At 32.0% G+C, this 23,257-nt stretch overlaps 1 protein-coding gene and 1 long non-coding RNA gene across 4 annotated transcripts in view; one reads left to right on the top strand and one right to left on the bottom strand.

Annotated features, from left to right (window-relative positions):
- The window catches only part of LOC115887937 (lutropin-choriogonadotropic hormone receptor-like), an 89,296-nt gene that overhangs the window by 19,829 nt on the left and 46,210 nt on the right, over positions 1 to 23,257 (top strand). Inside the window, exon 1 of one of the 3 annotated variants that reach the window (XM_030907470.1) lies at positions 15,438 to 15,507. The exons of the other annotated variants lie outside the window; for them this stretch is intronic. The gene's annotated coding sequence lies outside the window, so the exon portion shown is untranslated. Of the gene's footprint in view, positions 1 to 15,437; positions 15,508 to 23,257 lie in introns of those variants that run through there. 3 annotated transcript variants of the gene reach the window in all.
- The window catches only part of LOC115887940, a 71,517-nt gene continuing 51,863 nt past the window's right edge, over positions 3,604 to 23,257 (bottom strand). Inside the window, exons 2-3 of the long non-coding RNA XR_004051174.1 lie at positions 3,751 to 3,865; positions 3,604 to 3,671 (exon numbers count right to left, since the gene is read on the bottom strand). This is a non-coding gene — a long non-coding RNA (uncharacterized LOC115887940). The remainder of the gene's footprint in view (positions 3,672 to 3,750; positions 3,866 to 23,257) is intronic.

The raw sequence follows: 23,257 nt of genomic DNA, 5'->3' as shown, positions 1-23,257 counted from the left end.
TTTTCCTTTCTAGGAGTAGTATGTGTTAGCAGCCATTATATTGTTTTATCATTCGGAAGCTCTATATAAATGTTCTGTTTGTGTGTAGTTTAAAAGAGATTTTAAGGTAAGGACAAGTTTTTAATTACCTTGTTACACCTTCCTAAGAGTATTATTAATATTATAGCAGCGACTCTTCCCTTACTCGATACCCAATTTACCAAATTTTGACTCCAATGAATGAAAACTCCAAATATTCTCATATAATGATAAAGAGGTTAGCTGAGTTAACTCTGCAATATAATTTTTTTTAATTTGGAAATAATAAAAATCTAAATGGACCAGAGAAAGAAAGATTTAAACACTTCAAAGAACTTCTTACACTGATATTCGTTTACACTGATTACGTTTAATATTCAATAATCAGTTTCATATAAAATTTAAGGGTGAGATTGTTAATCTGGAAATAAAATACAACAAAGTCCAACAGAATGCTCGATGAATGAGTATGCTAACAAACCAACTGCTTGGAGGGAAAAGAGGAGAAAAAAAATGACTAAACGAGGTCCACCAAATCGTGGCGATATACCAGTGTTTACCATTTTAGTATGTTGTTATACTAGGTACTTATATTTTTAATACATTTTGATACAAATTCTGTTCTTTTACAGTGTTTTTACTTCTGGTTTCTGCAGAGTAAATAATTATTATTATTGTGTTATTTGCGCTATTGCATTCCATGATATAAAGAAATATAAGAATTTTATTTTTTAACCACTTAATCCATTTTATGGAAGAAAAATGGTACATCTAATACAAAACAAAAATGGAACAATTTTAAGGCTACTTCTCTTGAACTTACAATCGAAATACTTTTGGAAAATACAAAGTTTTGTCCTAATTTTCGTTCTAAAAAGATATAATTGGTATCATTGAATAAATATTTCTTAAAAAGAACGAAAAGTTAGGCATTAAAACTTGTATTATGTCCTAAATTCGTCATAAGAAGTAGTTTTATCTAGCACAAGATGTATACACGAAGCAAAATACATACGTATACACGCGGTAGTCACAACTGCAATGTGTAAACGGAGTTTAAACGTAATACACAAGCACTGTGTATCCTACAGCACACTGTGTATCCCTTACTTTGTGTATACGTAAATGCTATACTGTGGCTACATTGTGAGGCGGACGTTTAACCTTTGTGCATACGTGTTGAACTACAATGTGTAAATGTAGCATATTTACATCGGGGGAATTGTGTCACCCTGTGTCTACATCTAATAATGTAAACACATCGTAAATGTGATTTGATGTGCTGTATGGGAGATTAATTATGTATATTATATGTATACAGATAAAAATCTTGTCCCTAATTCGTGGTGCGAAATTTGTTTTTTATGACGATGAGCAAAACGAGTAAGATTTCCTGTGCGCAAAAATAAACTCGCGTTTAAACAGCGTAATAACTGGGTCAGTCAGGCGCTGTGCACAATTTTAGAGGCCATAAGTGGACGTGGCTATGTGCGCAAACTAGTAACCTAACTAGTGCGCGACTCCGAAAATTGGAACCATAAAAAAATCGGTAAAAAAACTTTTAAGTTAAACGGTTTTATCTTATGTGCACTGAAAACTAGAAAATAATAATAACAATTAGGTATTTTGAACTTCAATTTAGTTCAGAAATATTTTAGTACTAGGCAGAATAGCTTTTAGGCATATTAGACTAAAATAAAAACGTGGGGCCCATTAACTATTGCTGTAATACTTTCATCTATACTAAGTGTGGATTGCATCGACTTATTATAATAGTAACTGGAGATTTTGACAATCAATAACCAGCCGTGGCGGCTTCACCAGCGAACGCCGAGCTCATGATCTACCAAATTATAAAGATATGCTTTGCCATAGGTAGGATTTCAGAGGGGCCCCACGTTTTTATTTTAGTCTAATATGCCTAAAAGCTATTCTGCCTAGTACTAAAATATTTCTGAACTAGAAGTTCAAAATACCTAATTGTTACTATTATTTCCTAGTTTTCAGTGCACATAAGATAAAACCGTTTAACTTAAAAGTTTTTTTACCGATTTTTTATTTTCTAGTTTTTAGTATTTAACGGAAATGCCTACCGAATATTCCTAATTCTATTTAATTCATTTAGTGCATCATTATTACATGGTTTTTTACCTGATAATTTATTACAATCTAATATCTCCAATACATAGCCCTTCCAGAGACTTGACTCGACTTAGAGCCACGTATGCTTGCCCTTCCTCAAACAATTTTGAGCCCAAATACACTACTGCATGGTCGACTGTGCTGCCCTGCATTTTATGGACGGTGGATGCTCATGACAAAATTAAGGGTAACATCCTTCTTTCAGCCGTACCATAATTGAATTTTGCTGGATTAAGTACTGTATGGCTTTCGGGTGTATAACGTGTATGCCGTCTCTACAAAAGTCAATCCAAACTGATGGTACATCTGTTTCGTACATTTGGGTTCGACGGAACTGAGGCCAAACAATTTCTGTAATGTTGCCTATAGCACCATTTACTAATCCTTTTCTAACGTCAATGTTGGACCGCAACATTTTCACAAATTCATCACCAATTTTTTTTTATCTGTCCTTCTAACGTCACACAATCTTGGGCACAACTGTTCTGGACACGACTACTCATGCCCTCACCTAATACGCCATTTTGTAACGACGTCCATCTTGGATTTTAAATTTTGTCATAATCACAGTATTCTACTAGTGTAGCCCTTTCATTTGATACCCATATTGAGGGGGTTGTGGAGAAATATGAAATCCGCCATTTTGTACCGGCGGCCATCTTAGATTTACAATGTTATTGATATTACTATATTGTATTGTCATCGGAACTAAAGGTGTGTACCAAATTTCAGATCAATCTGACAACAGGAAGGTACTTAAATTTCTATTTCTAATTTTGACTCAAATAAATAAATACCGTACGGGTCGAGCTAAATAAAACCGTTTAAAAACAATGCTTTTGACGATAAGTTTATAATCTGTATAATCTGTGATTTTACTTTCCACTGTATATTTTCAAAAAACATTACATGCTACTGTTTATTACAACTTCTTCAGGTGAGAAAGCTAAACTAAATTATTTAAAATTGTTATTTAGAGGTCTTACTGTTACTGCAAAAAAATATCCTGTAGAATGTGCCAAAATTGAACCCCACTTTGGATCTGGCAAATGGGGTTCTGTTTTTTTTTTGTTTTAACTGACATGAAATGATAATTGGTTGCTCTAAAGCTGAACTAATTAGAGAGCTATATGTTGAAGTAACGTCAGGCATATCAGACCCACCCAGATTTTATCAAATAATAAAGATGTACTCACACTAAATCATAAAAATGAAAATACCTAGGAAAATTTTTGTTTGAGGGGTAGGCAACCTTACTATTATTTTGAAGATGCCTGAATTCCCCATTGAATATCGGAATAATATACTGGGTGTTCCATTTAAACTAAAGTATTAACTTGCTTTTAAAGGTAACCAAGGTAATGTGCAATACTAATTTTGTTTCACTCTGTATAACTGTTTGGGTCAAATTTTGATTTAATAATAAAATAGTATATTTCTTTTACAAACCTTTACGCATTTTTGATAGGAGCTGCGGAGTTCCTTCGATAATCGAACTTGAGGACCTTCTCCTGAAATACATAAATTTTTGTTAAATAATTCATACAAAAATGCTGTCAAAAATCATTTTAGTATCTTGGTATAAATTACCTTCTTGTGTCATTCTGGTTAAGTGCAGCACTTCTTCCGTCTGCTGGTTGAGCAACCATACCTCCGTCCACCATCATGCCGGGATGAATTCTAAATGCCCTATTCATGATGTTCCCTAAAAAGTGATATATTTCTTCTTAATAAACTCACCGGCAAAAAACTGGCCCCTAAAAACTAGTCCCAATTTCAAAGTTGGGTTTCTCGCGAACCACTCATTAGATTTTGATGATTTTGTTTATAAATTGTAAATTAATTTCTTCTTAACGGATGCTACGTCAGAAATTTTTATTCCGAATTTATTTTGAGCATATACAGGGCACAACAATAAGACGAAGTTTTTTGTCCGAACTTTGTAACACCCTGTAGGATGCAGCAGCTGTAGTAGGTATTGCTAAATCAAATCGTATTGTAGCCTCATCTTTTGTGAGCATTTTGTTTTTTTAATCACGACATTATCTCTGTTTGTATTGAAGATACGCTGCTTTAAAACAAACGTCTCGGAAAAATGCTTCGCAGCGCAGGCACAAAGTTTTATGTGTAAATAATCAATTATGTGTAATAATCAAATCACTCAATTTTAAGTGTAAACAATCAAGGTTGTTAAATTAAAAAATGCCATTATCTGTGACGGATGTTGCTCGTATTGTGGCTTTGATTGAAGATGGCCGAAGTCAACGTTGTGTCCGATACCCTGGGTATACCTCGAACAACAGTCCAGAATGCCTGGAATCGGTATATGGAAACGAGAAATTTCACCAGTCGAGTGGGTTCCAGAAGAAAACGGAAGACAAATGCAATTGACGACCGCTTTATTGTCCTGAATACTTTACGAAATCGTAGAATTACAGCGTTTCGGAATCAACATCTGCTACAAGCCGTGCGTAGAACTCAAGTCAGTGGGAGAACAATCCGACGAAGACTAAAAGAAAACAACTTGTCTGCAAGGAGACCTGCCAACAACTTGTCTGCAAGTTCGGACAAAAACCACGTCTTATTGTTGTACCCTGTATATGCTCAAAATAAATTCGGAATAAAATTTCTGACGTATCATCCGTTAAGAAAGAATTAATTTACAATTTAAAAAAAGAATCATCAAAATCTAATGAGTGGTTCGCGAGAAATCCAACTTTGAAATTGGGACTAGCTTTTAGTGGCCGGTTTTTTTGCCGGTGAGATGTTTCATATTTTCTATGACACGGTTTCAATGGAATATGGCCTGCTACCTTAGCTCTGCTACTGGTATGGCTGATATCGAGGATGGAGAGCTGGCCTCTGTGGAGCCGTCTCAGATACTGGCTTTTTTCAAAGCCCTGTGACACACAATATTATATTAATTATTAATATATCCCTACATCTAAACTAAACAAAAATGCAGGTTACTACTCTGAAAACCGATTATTATTGTTATGCGAGCAAGTGATTGAACGGTTGTCCTCTATTCTCTATATAAAAGCCTACATACAGGGAGACAATTTGAAAACGCACAGTATTTAATATTGCCTCTACCGATGATAGTATGAAAATTTGGCGAAACACGTCAATTTACATATCAAGGGGGACAATTTTTGAGGCATTTGTTGTCGTGTTACTTTCAATCCTTTGACCCTCAGCAGCCCCTATTTCTTTTACCATTTTTGTGTTCTTTATGAAATTCTCAAAAAAATAATACAGTTTATGTAGAATTCGATAAGAAACACAAAAATGGTAAAAGAAATAGGGGTTGCTATTTAAAATTTTAGGGGTAGGTGCCCTGGGGGTCAAGGGTTTGAAAGTAACACAACAAAAAATGCCTCAAAAATTGTCTCCCTTGATATGTAAATTGACGTATTTCACCAAATTTTCATACTATCATCGGTAGAGGTAATATTAAATACTGTTCGTTTTCAAATTGTCACCCTGTATAAACAAGGATAAAAGGTTTCAGCGTAAATCGTAAATCGCCTTGTATCCTCGCCAGCAGCGAGCACGGTACGCCACACCAAATGTTTCTCGAGAATCGACAAAAATCCTCGAGACATATCGAGGATATGAATACTCGGGTGACCGACTATTTCTCACTCGAGTGATCCTATCACTAAATCTAGGCCTAAAGGTGCGTCCAGACTTGAGCATTTTAGCCCGAACGAACAGGACGAACCGAACGCGCAGAGCCGAATTCGCGTTCAGAAGAGGACCACACGAGAATCTAATCTATTCTAAAAAATAACAAATCTCCAAATACCCTGTAAAATAAATATAGTAAAGAAGCTTCAATGACAAATTTTACAGACAAATCTCTACTGTAGCTACATATAAATTTATGCTCAACTGATATTCCTTTTGTATTTTTTATCTGACAGTGTGGAAAGATTTAACCAAATTAACTAACTCCTCTATATTTACCACTTTCTCTGAGGTGTAGCTTGATTTATTTTTAATTTAATTCCATTAAAATATCGTGTTCTATGTGAAGTTAACAGTATTTTTAGCATTAAAACAGATGTAAGCCGTCATGAAGTGTATTTCGAAACATTTTACATTAATATCGAATATATGATTATTTTAAAACAAAATTAATTGAAATTTCGAAAATCGGGTCAAGTTTTTCTGTTTATAGAAAACATATTTAATTACTAAATTAAAATTTCAAATTTTTATACCAGGTGACAACCCGAGTGACAGCTAAATCATCGTACAAACCGCCAGTAAACTTTTCAATTCATACTTTTCGTTAAAAAACAATTCAATATCTCATCAAAGTATAACGGGATTAGCCATTTTGAAACAAGCAAAACCTTCTATAAAAATAGATTTTTCTCAAAATTTTAATAATATTTTTTTCCTCTTGTAGAGACGATCCGGGGACATACCGTATATTAAAATTGTGAAACTGCTCTATGTACGGGCTAAGTAAATGACGTCTAGAGCTTGGCCTCGCCAAAATTATCATCAATTGCCATTCCCAGCCGTCTTTGACACAGTTTTTTTATTTTTTTGATTATATTATTCCAAATAAATATTAAGAGACACTGTGTATAACACGTATAATCGAATAAGTACAAGTTAATTTCTAGATGTATTAAATGGGCACAATATTCCCCATGAGTAGCATCAAAAAGGCATCAATCACTCTGTTAATTAGGGTAAACTCTATATAAAAGCGCTAACAAAATTATATACTATAGTAAATAAAGGAAGGATAAAAACAAGATATTTCTACTTCCAATCTATTAGGTTTTCACTGAAAATTATTTTAAAAATATTCATATTATTGAAACAATTAATAATCTGTTAATATAATTATAAAAAATAAATAAAATATTAATATTATTTGATAAATTTGCGTTAAAATGCTTGAGCACATTCCCTTATCTATACCCACAAGTTGCTAAATAATTATACAGTTTGTCCATTTTCATTGCAAGAACAAAGAGGGACAGAACAAACCGAGCTTGAAAATAAATTATATAAACTAAATAAATTAGTAACAGCAATCTAATTAGAAGGTTTATTTCTCTCTCGTATAGTTCATATTCCCTTTATCTTTATTTATTCATATACTGGGTGCGTCTCAAAAGTGGCTCACCACTACAATTTTTTATTTTTTCAGATAAAAAAATAAGATTTGGTATGTTAGTATATGACATAAATTAGGATTGATTAACGTATTCAATTGTTCTTGGCCACTTCCTGTTTGACGGACTGAATACACACTGAATAGAATGACATATCATATGTCAACTTTTGACATTTTCGCTTAAAACAAAATTGTATTTTAAATTTCAATCTAGAACGCCATATCTGTGTTAAAAACACTAATTTTTAATCAAGGAGCCTTGGAAAAATAGATCTGATCGTTTAATATTTTTAGATTAAAAAATAAATCAGTCAAATAAATGCTTAATAGATTTATTTGTCCTATTCTTAAAGGAACGTGGCATAATAAATATGTACTTTTATTGCCTCAAAACTATTCATAAACCCCATGTAAAAGGTCTCAATATTAAGGTGAATTCACGCTTAGTTAAGCACACGATTTCTGGAACGCACTCGTGTAAAATGACATGCATATTTCGATGTCAAACAAAAGACTTCGAGGAATTCATTACAAGACATATGTAATGCTGTAATAAGCATGAAAATATAAAGTTCAAACAAGGAATTGCTCATACAATACATACACTAAAATATATATAAAATAAGATTTATTATCTTTTTTGATTAATTTTATTGAATAAAAAAGCCAACAAAATTAAAGACAAATAAATAATTTGTGGGATGTAACAATACAATATATTGCAAAAGATGATTTGTATTAATGTATATAATCTTATTAATTTTATTCGCAAATTGTATTAGCAAAATGAGAAATCTCATCTGTCAGTTAATACTGTACAAACAGATATAAAGCTTGCAAAACCAATATACGCCTTTATTTTTGCTTTGGTAATGCTCTAACGACAGTATATGATAAAATACGTCATTTGGCAGTCTATATATTAATCAAACAAAGACTATATCGTGGAAAAAAAATTGAAACATGTTTTATTAATACACCGCGAGAAAAAAATATGTTTTATCCATAGCTACTGTTAAAATTGCCTTATATCTATCAAAAATAGTAGATAAACTAGTACTTTAACCGCAAGGGTAGATTAAATGATACTTGAACAGCGAGGATAGGTTAAAAACTTTATTTCTTCTCGCACGTTTTTTAATTGCTTCCATTTTTGAAAATTTTTGTATTCCTTTTCATAAGTTATTCGGGATTTAAATGGAAGTAGTTTGGATATGGCGTTTGTCGCCTCAACCTGAATATCTGTTGGTAATTTACTTATTTCGTTTTGAGCCATTTCTGGCTCCAATTCAATCAGCAATCGACACGAAAAAGAATTAAAAAATATTGACTCAAAACTGACAACTAAAGAGACAGCTTTATTTATTTGTCAAATTACATAGAAACCAACGCAACGCCAACCCAGCACAATATTTTTTCTACTCTTAATAAATTCCTTGAAATAATAATTTCTGAATATTTTTTAAAACGTAATCGCTATGGAAAAAACTATTGTTTTATACACGACGAAAAACATTTTATCGTCTTGTATAAAAAATAACTATTATACCTTGGAACAAAAAGATTAAAGGAGTATAATTCTATCAATGTTCTCATGCATTAGAAATGAAATCGACATCATGAACCCCATTTTTGAAAGTTCTGTTTGACGTTTCTGTTCACACATTTGAATTTGATTTGAAATTTTGCCGATTTGTTGGGCATTTCTCAGATTATTTTATTTCATTTATTTATTATTTTTATTCTACAATTATTCGTTTTGTTTAGAGTTTCTAGCCTTAGAGTCTTAGCCTTAGAGAGAGAGAATTTAGAAGAATATTGTATCAAAACTTAAATTTGCAGTGACATTATCGCGAACAAAAAAGACAGCAACACAAAAACTGGACTGAAAATGACAGCAAAATAGGTTGAATCACTTGATTAAGCCCATTTTTACATATATTTTCTTTTTTAATCAAAATATTTTGGGAAACAAAAATAAATATATACTGATATATAAAATCCTTAAGTGACTGACATACTGATTAATCATGATCCTGCTCAAACAGAAAGAAACAGAAAGTTTCCAAAAAAAATTATTTTTTGCTAAAATTTTGAGAACCACTGAATCTTTTCTGGATTTTCTGTCATGTAAATTTAAGCTACTACCTAATTATCAAGAAATTCTGTCATATTATCAAGAAATTATGTTTTTTAACTTAAAACTAAACAAAATTCCAAATTTTTTTTTCGCAAAAAATATCTCATAGGCGTGTTTCTGAGGTCGAAAAATACTACCAGTTAAAATACTTGCACTTATTTCTGGGACACCTTTTATAGTTCCTTGTGAGATCGGTAAGTCGTATATTGGAGAGACAAAACGTCCTCTAAATATACGATTTAACTCCTATTGCCTTTTGAGCTGGAAGATCGTGGTTTGTGAAATTTTTGAATATATTTTTTTTCTTATAAAGTGTCTTTTCTTGCTCAATTTCTTGTAGACGCGGTAAATATACAAGGTGTCTCTTAAATAAGTGCAAATATTTTAAGGGTTGGTTAATCTAAACAGAAGAAATATATTTTCTCTTTGCAAGAGAACTTTTCTTCTAACTCAACGTAAGAAGCTCAATTTTGGCATACAGGTTGATTCTATGGTGTAGAGGTTCGATAAGAAGGGATTTTTGGAAATTCCAGTTCCAGGAGGGTGAAACCATCCCTCAAATATTACAATATTTTTTATCTAAAAAAAAGTTTCCGAAAAAACGCTTAAACAGGTATATTTTATTTTGTTTTTTTACAGATTTTAAGATTTTTTAAAAATGTATACAGGGTGTTTCGAAAAATCTGGTCATTGATTAATCACGATCCTGCTTAAAGCGCTTGACGTAAAAAGCGGATTTTTGGAAAACAGATTAACTTTAGGGTGTAGAGGTTCGATAAGAAGGGATTTTTCGAAACTCGAATTCTAAGGGGGTGAAACTATCCCTCAAATATTAAAATATTTTTTATTTAAAAACCGGTGAGTTTTTCGGAAAAACTCTTAAACACGTATATTTTATTTTGTTGTTTTACATATTTTAAGATTTTTTATAAATTTATACAGGGTGTTTCATAAAATATGACCATTGAGTAATCACGATTCTGCTTAAACTGCTTGACGTTTAAAGCTGATTTTTGGTAAACGGATTGAATAAGGAGGGGTTTTTCGAATCTCAAATTCCAAGAGGGTGAAAACGCCCCTCAAATATTACAATATTTGTTATTTAAAAACGGTTAGTCTTTCGGGAAAACGCTTGGACAAGCATAATTTATTTGGTTTTTTTACATATTTTGAAATTTTTTAAAAAATCATACAGGATGTTCCAAAAAGTTGGGTAATTTCTTAACCACGATTCTGCTTAAACTGCTTGACGTAAAAAGCTTATTTTTGGCAAACGGATTTTTCGAAAGTCAAATTCCAACGAGATGAAACTACCCCTCAAATATTACCAAGTTATATAATAATATCGCCATATTGTTTTTTCTCATGCTGACATAAACGTGAGAAAATTTTATCCAGTTTGTATGTTAATGGTAATTCTTGCTTTGCTTTATCTTCACCATTACAAATGATTAATTCGATGCGAACGAAGTCGCTGGTACACGCTAGTTAATTATAAAAAAATATATAAATAGTTAATATTTACATCAACAAAACTCACCTTTTTAACAGCACTTAAGGGACATATAGGGCCATTACTACCGCTTTTCCGTTTAAAATATTCTCATAAAGGTACACTTCGCAATAAAAAAGGTTCTAAAAAGAACAACGTTCTCGACTCCAAGGTCTGCTAGTAAACATCTTTAAGCGTAAAGTACACTATCTAATTAAACCAAAAACATGTAATACAAAACTAAAGTGCCAAAACGAATAAAAATGTCAGGAAATAAATAAATAAATGCGGCAACTGGACATTTTTTACAGCAGAACTACCACCTGAATCCTCAGCGGGAAATTTAAATTGCAGTTAGTCAGTCCGGCGCCGAGTATGCCCCTGGTTGGCAACAATGAATTTAAAAATCGCGCCCTCGATTACGTAACTAAAAGTTTAATCGGTATGAAATATATATATAGTCCTTCTCCTGGATACGCCACTGTTTTCAGAGGCTTGCTCATCTTGTAAAAAGCTTCTGGTGATTGATTGGCGGTCTTTTAACCATCGCAAAAAAGCTTAATGTTCTGATACTTTTATTACTTTACCGCTCTGTTGTTATCTCTTTATTGTTGTAGTATCCTTTCTGGCAAATATCGCAAACAAAATTTTGTTGTTTCAATTTGATTGATCTTGTTGATTGTTGGTAAGAACAATGTACATCCAGGCTGGATTCTGTGGGCGGATATAATCTCGAAGATTGTCTTAAGTTATAGGAAATTGAGGTTAAATATAGCTTTGTATTTTTTTTAATCTAGGTAAGTATGTATTATTTTTGGAATAAAATAAAAGAAAAAATTATTTTAATCATTCACGAGTTGTTTTTTTTTATAGTTTTAGTATCACCCTTATTGGGAGATGGAACCTTTGTTCTTACAACACTTATTAATAAAAGTTCATAAAACACTTATTCACCACAATACACTAAAAAGCTTTTACTTCTGCACCTTATGCGCGTTAATATCGTTATTTTCTATTTGCCATTTTTAAATTAAATTGAATATAATCTAGATATTTAACTTTGACAATTACATTTTGAGAACCGCCGGCGCCGGTATCAACCGCCATCGCCAGTTAGCCGGTTTTCAGCTTATTGGAAAAATCTTCCCCTAGGAGATGCAAGACCTTGTCGTTGGTGGGGAAGCTCCTGGTCAGGTACTGGGGGGAATCCCCTCTAGCACTTGGCTTGGTCTAAGAAGCATCTCACTCATCGTCTTGTCCCTGACTGTAGTGTCGTGGCCAGGGAATTGCACCAAGACATATAACGATACCGGGCGGGGCTACGGACAGCCTCAACCTTGGGGCACCGGGGGGCTCCCCATTGTATTTTACCCCTTACTTCTACATGCGGGGCTCTGTAGAAGTGGACCGACTGTCCCTAGCGACTCATAGGAACACTATGAGATCTGATAATAATAGTAATAAAAACATCCGCGGTGAAGCTGTGGGGAAACCCCCTAGCGACACTGGTAACAGTAACAATGAAAGTTCCAAGGGGCCAAACCCAAAGAGAACTACAGGAGAGGTGGCTGACACTTGCGTGAGACCATCCTCCGCACACAAGCTACCACCTCCTCCAAGGGTCGGGAGCCTACCTCCTACCTCTAAACCCAACAGGCGACGCAAGCTACCGTTTCGTCTACCCGGCCTGGGTCGTAGCTCCTCGACTGTGAGGGACACGGGTCTCCGTAGGAAGTCCTGGGACTGTATGATGAGTTATAACTCAAGAAAGGGGGACACAATAGATCTCTGAGGTCGCAGAGATTAACCCCCCTCCCACTTATTCTAATTCTAATTGGAAAAATAGAATATTGTTTTATTAGGAGAAAAAATGATACTTTTTGCGGCCAGAATGTACGTTTGACGACATTATTACTCCGAATAGAATATGCTAATTTTTTCAAACGCCACAAATAACTTTTTAAACAGTTTTAAACGTTCCAAATAATATAAAAAAATAAAAAGTAATACCTTGTAAGTAATTATATATAAAAAAATTATGGTTACCTTTGAAGATTAAGGAAGGAACATAATGCTATCCATGTATTCATGCATGGTGGGCGGAAAAAGGACTCTAGTGTGGGGATTCTTGACAGTTCTGTTTGACGATTCATTTGACACACTTGAATTTGATTTGAAATTTTGTGGATTTGTCAGTCTTTACGGAGCTTATTTTATGTTATTTATTATTTATTCTACTACTGATAGTTGTATAAAGGTAGTAAATCTAGATGGAAATTGTGACAGAACTTAAATTAACAGTGACACTATCGCGATTTATCGAAAAATAGTTGTAGTATCTAAAATAGTTGGTTGTGTAGCGTGCGGTAGATCTCGGCAAAAATCGAGTGAAATAATGGAACAACTTTTCGCTAATAAATGACTATATAATATACATACGTGTAGTAAACCGATCATTTATGAAATTCACTTAAATTAACTAATTATATATTTTTTTGCATTTTTGCTTTTATTTACTACTTGTCAAAGATTAGATGTCAAAGAATTTAGATACGTCAATTTGACTTACCTGCGTCAGGAGCGTATCGGATGTTTGTATTAATAAATAAATATTAAAACTTATCTATTTTTATTATAATAATATGTTTTTATAACAATTTTAACAACTACCAACATTTATTCACAACGTAAAATAAAAAAAATTATTGAGTCTATCCCACGTCTACCCTACATCATAGTTTTACATTTTTTAAATAAGATTAGAACGGCACTGATAAACCGCAATTTAAGTCGGCCATATTTGAGTCCCATCGCGGTGGATCTAAGATTTTTGATTTGCTCCTTCCTTAGTATGGTTACGCTCGTTGAATTTGACACTTTATGTCAGTTTAATAATATATTTTCGTACTTTTTTATATTGACAATAACGTCGTAAAAATTAATATTTTTGTGACGTTTGAAAAAAAAGTTTTTTACAAATCCCCCTCCCACAAGAACACCATTGATCAAAAAATGTAATATTGATAAAATTCTATATAAAATAGGAATTATTTGTATCTGTCAATGATCTTTTACTCATATATTTTTATTAATTCAATGAAACCTAATAAATATAATAAATTAAAATAAACAACAGCAATCTTTAGTGTCATTTGAAAATATGTAAGTATTAATAGACATTACTTTATCATTTCCTACGTAACAAAATGGTACTCAATAAAACAGTAGGTATCATTTTAATCTAATAGTTCATTTACTCTTGATTATAACGTAGTGTACAGATGGGTATATTGCTCAATGTTAAGTCTACATCAAGCATTAAAATGCCAAGATATGTCTTGTTTATGTTTTAATTAATACTGTGATTTTTCTTTCGCATACTTTTTTCAGATTGTTTTTTTCATCTTTCAATAGTCCATTTCACTAGTCCAAAAAAGTAGCAAAATAAGCGTTCGGCATTTAACGTTTTATGTAAATCTGGCTAGGCATTTTTACACAAATGAAGAAGGAAATAAAAGATAAAGGATTATACTATATCCGCATTGCAGCACATTTTTAGACAACTTCTTTATTTTTAAGATTTTAATGATCAAACATCAACAAAATATTCCTTACGTTTGGACTAAATTTTCTCAAAAATAAAGACATAATTTAAAATTTCGTTACAATACGGAAATAGATTGAAGTTTTGTGATTACAGTGATATATAATTTATATGGTTTTCTAACAAATTGCTCGCCATTTTATGGCAAATGCTGAAGCTCTGCAAACCTTAATCAAGCCTTAATCAAAGCACGTGTGTTTGGAATTTTGGGTGTGGCTTAACACGACAGGATCGGGCTAAGCCTTAGGCAGATTTCTGAAATATAATATATATTTTCTTCGGTACCCGCTGTACCCGCCCCCTGAGAGCAACCCGAAAGTGCAACCTAATAGACTCTTAAGAACAATAATAACTAATCTAACATTACAGTTCATCGTCCCAGGATAAAATAGTTTAAGAATAATAGAAAAAGTTCAAGTTCAAGAATATAATAAAGATGAAATATATTTGTACGCTAATAATATCAATTTATTAAATTTTATCAATGTTTTCAAAACAGTAATTTGCTATTTTGTAATTATTTAATATTTGTTTGTAAATGTTTTTAAAGGCACTATTATTTTTGAAACGACCTATATAGTTTTATATACGGGGAGAGTCGTTTTTTTATCAACTTTGCTGTATACAACGATTCTGACTTTGCATTTATTTAAAAAAATTCTTCCCAATTTTGTAAACAATATTTAAAGACATTTTGGTGAAAAATATCTAAAATTATGAGTATAAAGTTTAAAATCTTAGCTAAACAGTAATCAAAAATCATATTCACGTCATGATATCTGTACAAATACCTATATCAACACTTACTAATCTTGATACTTGATATATCAATAAATATTTTTACAATATTTAAGTATGTTATTATTTACTGAAGATTATTAAGCATTATTAATTTATTGATGGCCTAGTTGGAACCAACGTAAAGTTAGTTTATTAGTGACATCTGAGATTTTATTGTTCAAAAAGTACGTATCATTGATTTATATTTATATTATTTGTTTATTAACAGTTAGCTCTATTTTATAATACATAAATTAACTATAATAACAAATTTGTAATGTTAATTTTATGTGACACTTTTAAATTGTGAATATAACATATGATAATAGGATGTAGCGGTATAAACACACTGTATATGGTATTTGCAGGGTATTTTACACCCTAAATTTCAATTTTTAATGTGAAAAACCCAAGACTATAATTCTGTTTTACCTTATATTACCAAATATGTAACTCTAAAAGAGTATACAGGGTGACAATTTGAAAACGAACAGTATTCAATATTGCCTCTACTGATGATAGTATGAAAATTTGGCGAAACACGTTTTTGTTGTAGTGTTGCTTTCAACCCCGTGACACCCCAGGGCACCTACCCCTAAAATTTTAAATAGCAACCCCTATTTTTTTTACCATTTTTGTGTTTCTTATAGAATTCTACATAAACTGCATTATTTTTTTGAGAATTTTATAAGGAACACAAAAATGGTAAAAGAAATAGGGGTTGCCATTTAAAATTTTAGGGGTAGGGGCCCGGAGGGTCAAAGGGTTGAAAGTAACACGACAACAAATGCCTCAAAAATTGTCCCCCTTGATATGTAAATTGACGTATTTCGCCAAATTTTCATACTATCATCGATAGAAGTAATATTAAATACTGTTCGTTTTCAAATTGTCACCCTGTAGGTAAAAATAGACCTGATATTTTTAAAAAAAAAATGTATTAATTTACATGTTGCCTATAAATGTTTTTAATAATTTTTGCAAGTTAAATTCCCGGATATAGGTACTTACGATTAAAGGTGTGTTCACACTATCAGTCACGTCTCAGTTTCTTTGTCGTACCGTTTCATACTTATTAATAATAAATTAATAATGCTTTATTGTACAAAAAGCCAAAATAGTTTCATCGACAAAACATTTAATAAACAAACAAAAGCACAAAAAATATACAAAAAATAAAAGATATAACCAAACATCATACAATTCAAAAAAATTGACAATTTTACAATTGGAGAATTGTAAATGGTTATAATCATTTAAGAGTGTGTTATTATAAAATATTAAATGCAAAATTTTTAACCAGTGTGTGAGATGATCAAAATTTTAAAATTCAAAATTGTTCAAGATTAAATATCAACAAAAAAGTCGTTTACCGCATATAGGGCTCTCTCCGTAAGTATGATTTCAGAGCTTTTTTTTGCTTTTTGAAACGCGGGAAAGAATGAAAGCGACTTGATATCCAAACGCAGATGATTGTACAGGGTGTCCCACTAAGAATAGCTCTCGGCTGTATTTTGGAAAGTACTAGTCGTAGCGGCTGCGGAAAAAAAATAACCAACAACTTCAACTACTTCAAATAATAAAGGCATTTTGAAAAAGCAATCAAAAGATAAAAAAAAACATTGCTAAGACTATCAAAATGTTGATCTAATAACAATTTGACGTTTATACTATTACGTCAAAAGCAACTTTTTTCCAAAGCCTACCATGACTTCACTGAATCATCGTTTACTGTTCACTATTATTAATATCTTAATTATTAGATTATAATATTATGGTATTCTGGTATTTCGTCGATTTTAAAATAAACTAACTGTTTCTATCTTATTTTTTTGTTAGAATGGGCCTAATCAAGAGGGCTACTGATACTGTATTGTAAAAATAAGGTACCTAATTAAGGGCTTATTTTTTGGTATTTATTATAATTTTGCTAATATCTTCGGTCTGAAAGAAGATATCAAGATGCAGTTTTCGCTGACTTCTTAAGCTTTTACTACTCTTTACTATCAGCTAAAATATCACATACTATCGTATTTAATTTTTTTGAAAAAACGCGCTATGTTTGTTAAATTGTAAGAAAGCGCCCCCTAGCGTCTACGTTCAAAACCTTATTATTATTATTTTTATGGCATAATATAGAGTAAGAAACGCTCTTTTAAACGAGCTTTCGTTTGTTGGATTCTGATCATCCAGTCCGGAGTTATTAATATTTAAATAAAGATAGATCTAACCTTCCCCCACCACTTTATTTTAGCAGATAGGGGAAAATGGTTCTAACAAAAAGAATCCAAAATTTACTGAAGATTATGAAACTATTATTTATAATACCCATCTAGGCAAAATTCTGTAAAAAAATCTATTTTCTTATTTTCCATAGCAGTTGCGCCACCTAGCTGCCGTTTTACAAACTTTAAAATAATTTCCAGCAGTTTCTGATAGCCCTTATAGTTAAAAATATTTTTTTCCGCAGGCTTTACGGCTAATACTTTCCGAGATACAGCCGAGAGCTATTCTTAGTGGGACACCCTCTACATTTTTTTGGCATTGTACACTATTGAGCCTTTAACTAGTTCTGAGTTCGAGGTTGGCAGATCAAAATCGTGCTCCGCATTCCTTTGTGAGGTAGCCTTTCGGGAATAGCAGATATGTGCTTGCGGATTAAGCAAACGGATTCAAATATGAATAAAGAAGGAAGAGTCAGGAATTTTAAATTTTTAAAGAAATTCTGGCAGTCGGTTCTACGGTTCAGTCACAATAAATATCGAACTGCTCTCTTTTGAAGTTTGAAAATACGATCAAATTTTGTCGCCATTCAGTCAAAATCTCTGACGTCTAGTCATATAATATATCAGTCAATAATTATTGTCCACCAATTGAAATAGTTGTAGTGGTTTTCTCTGAAAATTTATGGAATGAGTAATTTTAAGACTATGATTACTGTAGGTCTTAATGAAGAAACGACTCAAGTCTTCCTTATGACTTGAGTCTATATTTCTTCATTTGATTACTGAGCACGTTAGGCGTAATGGCTCAATCAAACAAGCAAATTATTTTTATGTGACTGAGACTGTTTAACGGAACGCAGCTGAAACGTGTGAACAGACCTTAATACATTCATACCTCTTCTAAAATATTTATCCGAATTTTTTTCAAGTTTGATAAAACTATGAACAAACAAATTTGACGCTTTTTAAAAACAAAGATGAGTTCATAAATATGACGAAAGTACTCTTTATGTACTCTTCTATCTTCTTATCTATATATATTATAATAAATTTAGTTCTAATGTTAATATATCCTACTAGCAAGTACTACATAACCGAAAAAAGTTCAACGCTTTTCGTGTCTCTATTTTGTTATAAACAATGTACATATTAAACAATAATTAAAACCAGAGGAGTACCGATTAATAATGCTGAAAATATAAACAAGCAACTAACATGGGGTACAAATGAAATTCTAAATAATTTAAACGGTAAGGGATGTTTTAATGAATAATATATCGAAAATTTAGGGAAGTAACAAGAAAAATAAAAAGGTTAAATTAGCTGATTATTTATTAAAAAAGTCTCTTTGTACTTACAACCGTAGTACAGTCGTAGTAAATAATATTTTTTTAACCATTTCAGAATATAGAAAATTCAAAATATTTTTAATTCACGAATAATATAATATGAGCTCTATATTACAGTGCTTTTATTTTTTTAACTTATTTTATTTTAACTGTAATATTTGACATCGCATGGTATTTCCAAAATAGGTCTTTACCGTTTTAGTCAAACCGTTTAATTAGTGGATATGGAACTATTTTGTGGCCCGCTAGATCACCAGATCTTTCTCCCAATGATTTCTTTTTGTGAGGTTATGTAAAATCCAAAGTGTATGGTCATAATAAGGCTAATAATCTGGATGAGCTTCAAGTAAAAATATGAGAGGCTTTCCAAACTATTAGCCCTAATATGTTAGCCAATGTCAGACGGGGATTTTACGACCGCCTAGGCTTCTGTCTAGCACAAGAAGGTGGTCTTTTTGAACAATTGTTTTAATTTTGTTTTATTTAGAGTAATATTTTAGTTTTTTTTTTATTTTATTGATGTATTTTTTAATTTTGGAAATGAGTTTTGGGTTTAGAGAGTTTATTTATTTTTAGTTTTGGCTTGTAAACACACTCAAATAATAAATATTTCAGTATTTTTATTTTAAATGTTACCTTAAGTGAAGGTAAACACTTAAAATGAAAATAATATATACTCGGCATTCCTCGTGTCGTATTCCTAATCTGTCACGACCGACCCGTCCAAGCACAACTGCAACTGCGTACTGCCTGACCAGCCGACTAGCCGGCAGTGTATCTCGAGTACGAACGCAAATCGGGTAAACGTAAATTCGTCCGCCAACTTGCTATGTTACTAGTAGCCCGGCCTTCTCTGTATATTATTGCAAATTTTAATTCTGTTAAAATTGAAACGCATTTTATAGGTGATAATTTATAACTAAGCCTTCACAGTTTTTGAAATATTCTCAATTTTATATCAAAACTGTCATTTCCATCCTATTAAAATAATGAAATCTTTTCAGCGCCTCAAAATGAATTTATGTAAACTAGATAAATTTTGTTAATACAAACCAAAATACAAACCATTTTTAATTATACACATATAACATATAAAATGTCCCAATAAAGTAATGATAAAGTTAAAAACCGAAAAATTAAAAAAAAACATGAGTGATTGATGAAATTTCTCGTTATGTCAAGTGCTTGAAGACAAAATTCTTCAATAGCTATGTAAAAAATACTAAATATAACTTAAAATAATTATAAGAGGTGTGATAAACAAACAAATAAATATGTTATCATTCAAGTCTCCTCTTGGTCTTTACATATTAAAACTAAGGGGAAAATTGATAACTAACATTATGGTGGAAAATTCCACATATACTTCTCAATCCATCAAGTGCCCAAGCTCTCGAGAGCTTTTTAGGTTAATGAGAAACACACGTATAGGCTACTCTATAAATTATATTTATTTATACATTTTTCTTCTATAAATAAAGTCACTTTCGGCGATAATGCAACAGAAATTTTGTACTATTTATTTCATTTGTCAAAAAAGTGTATTATTTTAATTATTTATGAATTTTGAGAGGATTTTAGTTTTTTTTTCATGAGAAAATTTTAATTAAAATTTAGAAGCTTCTAGGTAGAGTCTCTTGACTGATTCCTGACTCTCTACTTGATGCCGTTTTTTTTTCGATCATACGGTCTTTAAAGTTAGTAAAATTCTTAATTTTAATCTACAAAAATTACAGAGTAGAAATATTTATTAAAACTTGTGTTTATAACAAAATAAAAAATTGACACATTATTTTTTATTAAAAATCTTCTTCTTAAAAAACGAATTCTGGCTAAATGTGTGAAAAAAATTAATGAAAAGTAATAAAGAGAAAAATTGCCTCAGTTTAAAACGCCCACAAGACTAATATTAATTTTTCAACAAGTTTAACATCTGGTAGTAATGATACAAGTTTTTATGTGATATTTCCCTAATTTAAAAGAAAAAAAATCTTATAAGGAAAATATATTTTCTACGATTTTTCATTTTTTCCCTTTTTTTATAAAAACTATGTCTTTATCTGAGTAAAATAATATTTCTCAGCTCTGGCTTTACTATATTGAGATATTAAAGATCATTGTATTTATGATTTCAAAGTAGAAACAGTTTTCAAAAAAGAAGCGAGCCTTTTGGGCTCTACAATGCATTTATATGACTAAAAATTATATGAAGACATAAGAGTTACATAGGTACCAATCCAATAAGTAAATAAACACACCGGAAATGTCTAGGGATATTACAATTTTATCCAGCCATCGTCAGTGATTTAATTATTTGAATTTCTGATATAATAAAATTAAAATAAACAAATAGTTTACAGGACGTATTGGAAATAAAAATGCGAAATTTACCGAATTTTTCAAATTTACCTTGATTTTTATTGAACTCAAAAAAATACACACATTTTTTTTATTCTAAAGTGTGAATTAAAAAAAAAGATAAAACCATTTTTACCTAATAAAGGGTATGGCCTCCTCTACTGTTCATTACAGCCCTACATCGTTGTCGATCTCTTCTTGAGGTACAGCCTGCCACGCTGCATTCACGGCCCGAACCAGATCCCTATGAGTTTCACGAGGCATACCCATTCTCAAAATTCTTCTTTGGACCGCGTCCCATACGTGCTCGATGGGGTTGAGGTCAGGAGATTGTGCCGGCCAGGGTAAGATGTTTAATTGATGAGTATTGATAAACTCACTTACCACTCTGGCTATATGAGGCCGTGCATTGTCATGCATGAGAATGAAGTTTCTCCCAAAATCATTGGCATATGGTAACACGATAGGCTAAAGAATTAAATCACGATATGTCCTATTAGAAACCTTTCAAGAAAAACGAGATCGGTTTTTCGGCCTAACTGGACTCCTCCCCAGACCATAACTGTTCCACCTTGATAAGGGTGCACTTCCTGAACATGATCCAACCGAATAAGATTTCCCGGTTCTCTCCATAGCCTAAGCCTTCTCGAATCCCGAGGAATTCCAAAGCGTGACTCATCCGTGAAGAGAACATTGGCCCATTGTTCATTCGACCACTGAACATAATCTTGAGCCCACAAATATCGTACCTCTCGATTTCCTCTCGTTAAGGGTTGAGCTCTCCAAGTGCGTCTGCTTCTTAAGTTGACCTCTCTTAATCTATTGCGAACAGTGTCAGGACTCACGGTTACATTATGTGTTTCCTGGAGAATTAAACTAAGCTCTGGTGCTGTTAGAGTCGGTCGGCGTCGAGCATTTAATTGTAAAAAATGATCTTGCTGAGGGGTAGTAATGCGATGTCGCTCTGTGTGCCTTTCAGCAACATCACCACTTTCACCGTAGCGTGCACTTAATCGCGATATTACACTTTGCGTTGTATTTAATGCTCTAGCTACGTCGATTTGGCGCATTCCAGCTTCGAGCATACCCATGGCCCTTAGCATTTCGTCTCTGTTAAGATGTCTACGCTCCATAATGCCATTTAATACTAAACAGAGTTATTTGAATAAATTCTGACCAGTTATCATAAAAACATAGTCAGTACAGGTTAAATTCGAACAATTGATGCTAGGTGCTTTTTATACATTTGACAAAAAATGCACAAACACTTCTGCAAATATCCCAAATTTAGAAATATCTAGTGTGACTACTTGGTTTCAATCGAAGTAGAAAGAATCGGCCTACAAATATGTGGTTGTTTATTCAAAACATTTATTTTTAACTTTAATAAAATGATATCCCTAGATTTTTCCGGTGTGTGTAGATTTACGTTAGCCTAGGTACTGGGACAGGTAAAAGACATAAGAAACGGCTCATCAATGCCATTTATACATAAATAATAATAAAAAGATAAGTTTACAAGAATATCTAGGATGGTGAAGAAATGCACGAGAGCTAGAGACATAGATAAGCTAGATAAGCTAAAGATGGAAATGTATTTTTAATAAAATTGTTGTTGTTTCTTTCAAAAATATTTTAAAATGAAAAAAAAAATGTGGTGCTAAAATAGATTTAAGACTGTTTTGATTTACATTTCCAATATGAAATTTACATGTGACGCAAAAGCAAATATGTAACAATTTCATCTCAAGACGATAATTGTTCTAAATTTCCAACATAAACATATCGAAGGTCTACGAATACAGCATAACAAAAATGATTTTTACACTTTTTTGCGGCGAATCTTTTAAAAAATTCTTAAAGCAAGATACTTATTATGGGACACAGGACACATCATAGATTTTAATAATGCCAAAATTATAATGAAAGAAGCAATAGCCTCTAATAGTTATTTTTTATACAAGACGATAAAATGGTATTTTATAGTCGATCGAAAAGATGAA

Source organism: Sitophilus oryzae, unplaced genomic scaffold (assembly GCF_002938485.1).
Source record: "Sitophilus oryzae breed Bouriz unplaced genomic scaffold, Soryzae_2.0 scaffold_682_pilon_pilon, whole genome shotgun sequence".
Classification (NCBI taxonomy): Eukaryota; Metazoa; Arthropoda; class Insecta; order Coleoptera; family Curculionidae; genus Sitophilus; species Sitophilus oryzae.
This window is presented reverse-complemented; position numbering and strand designations above follow the sequence as displayed.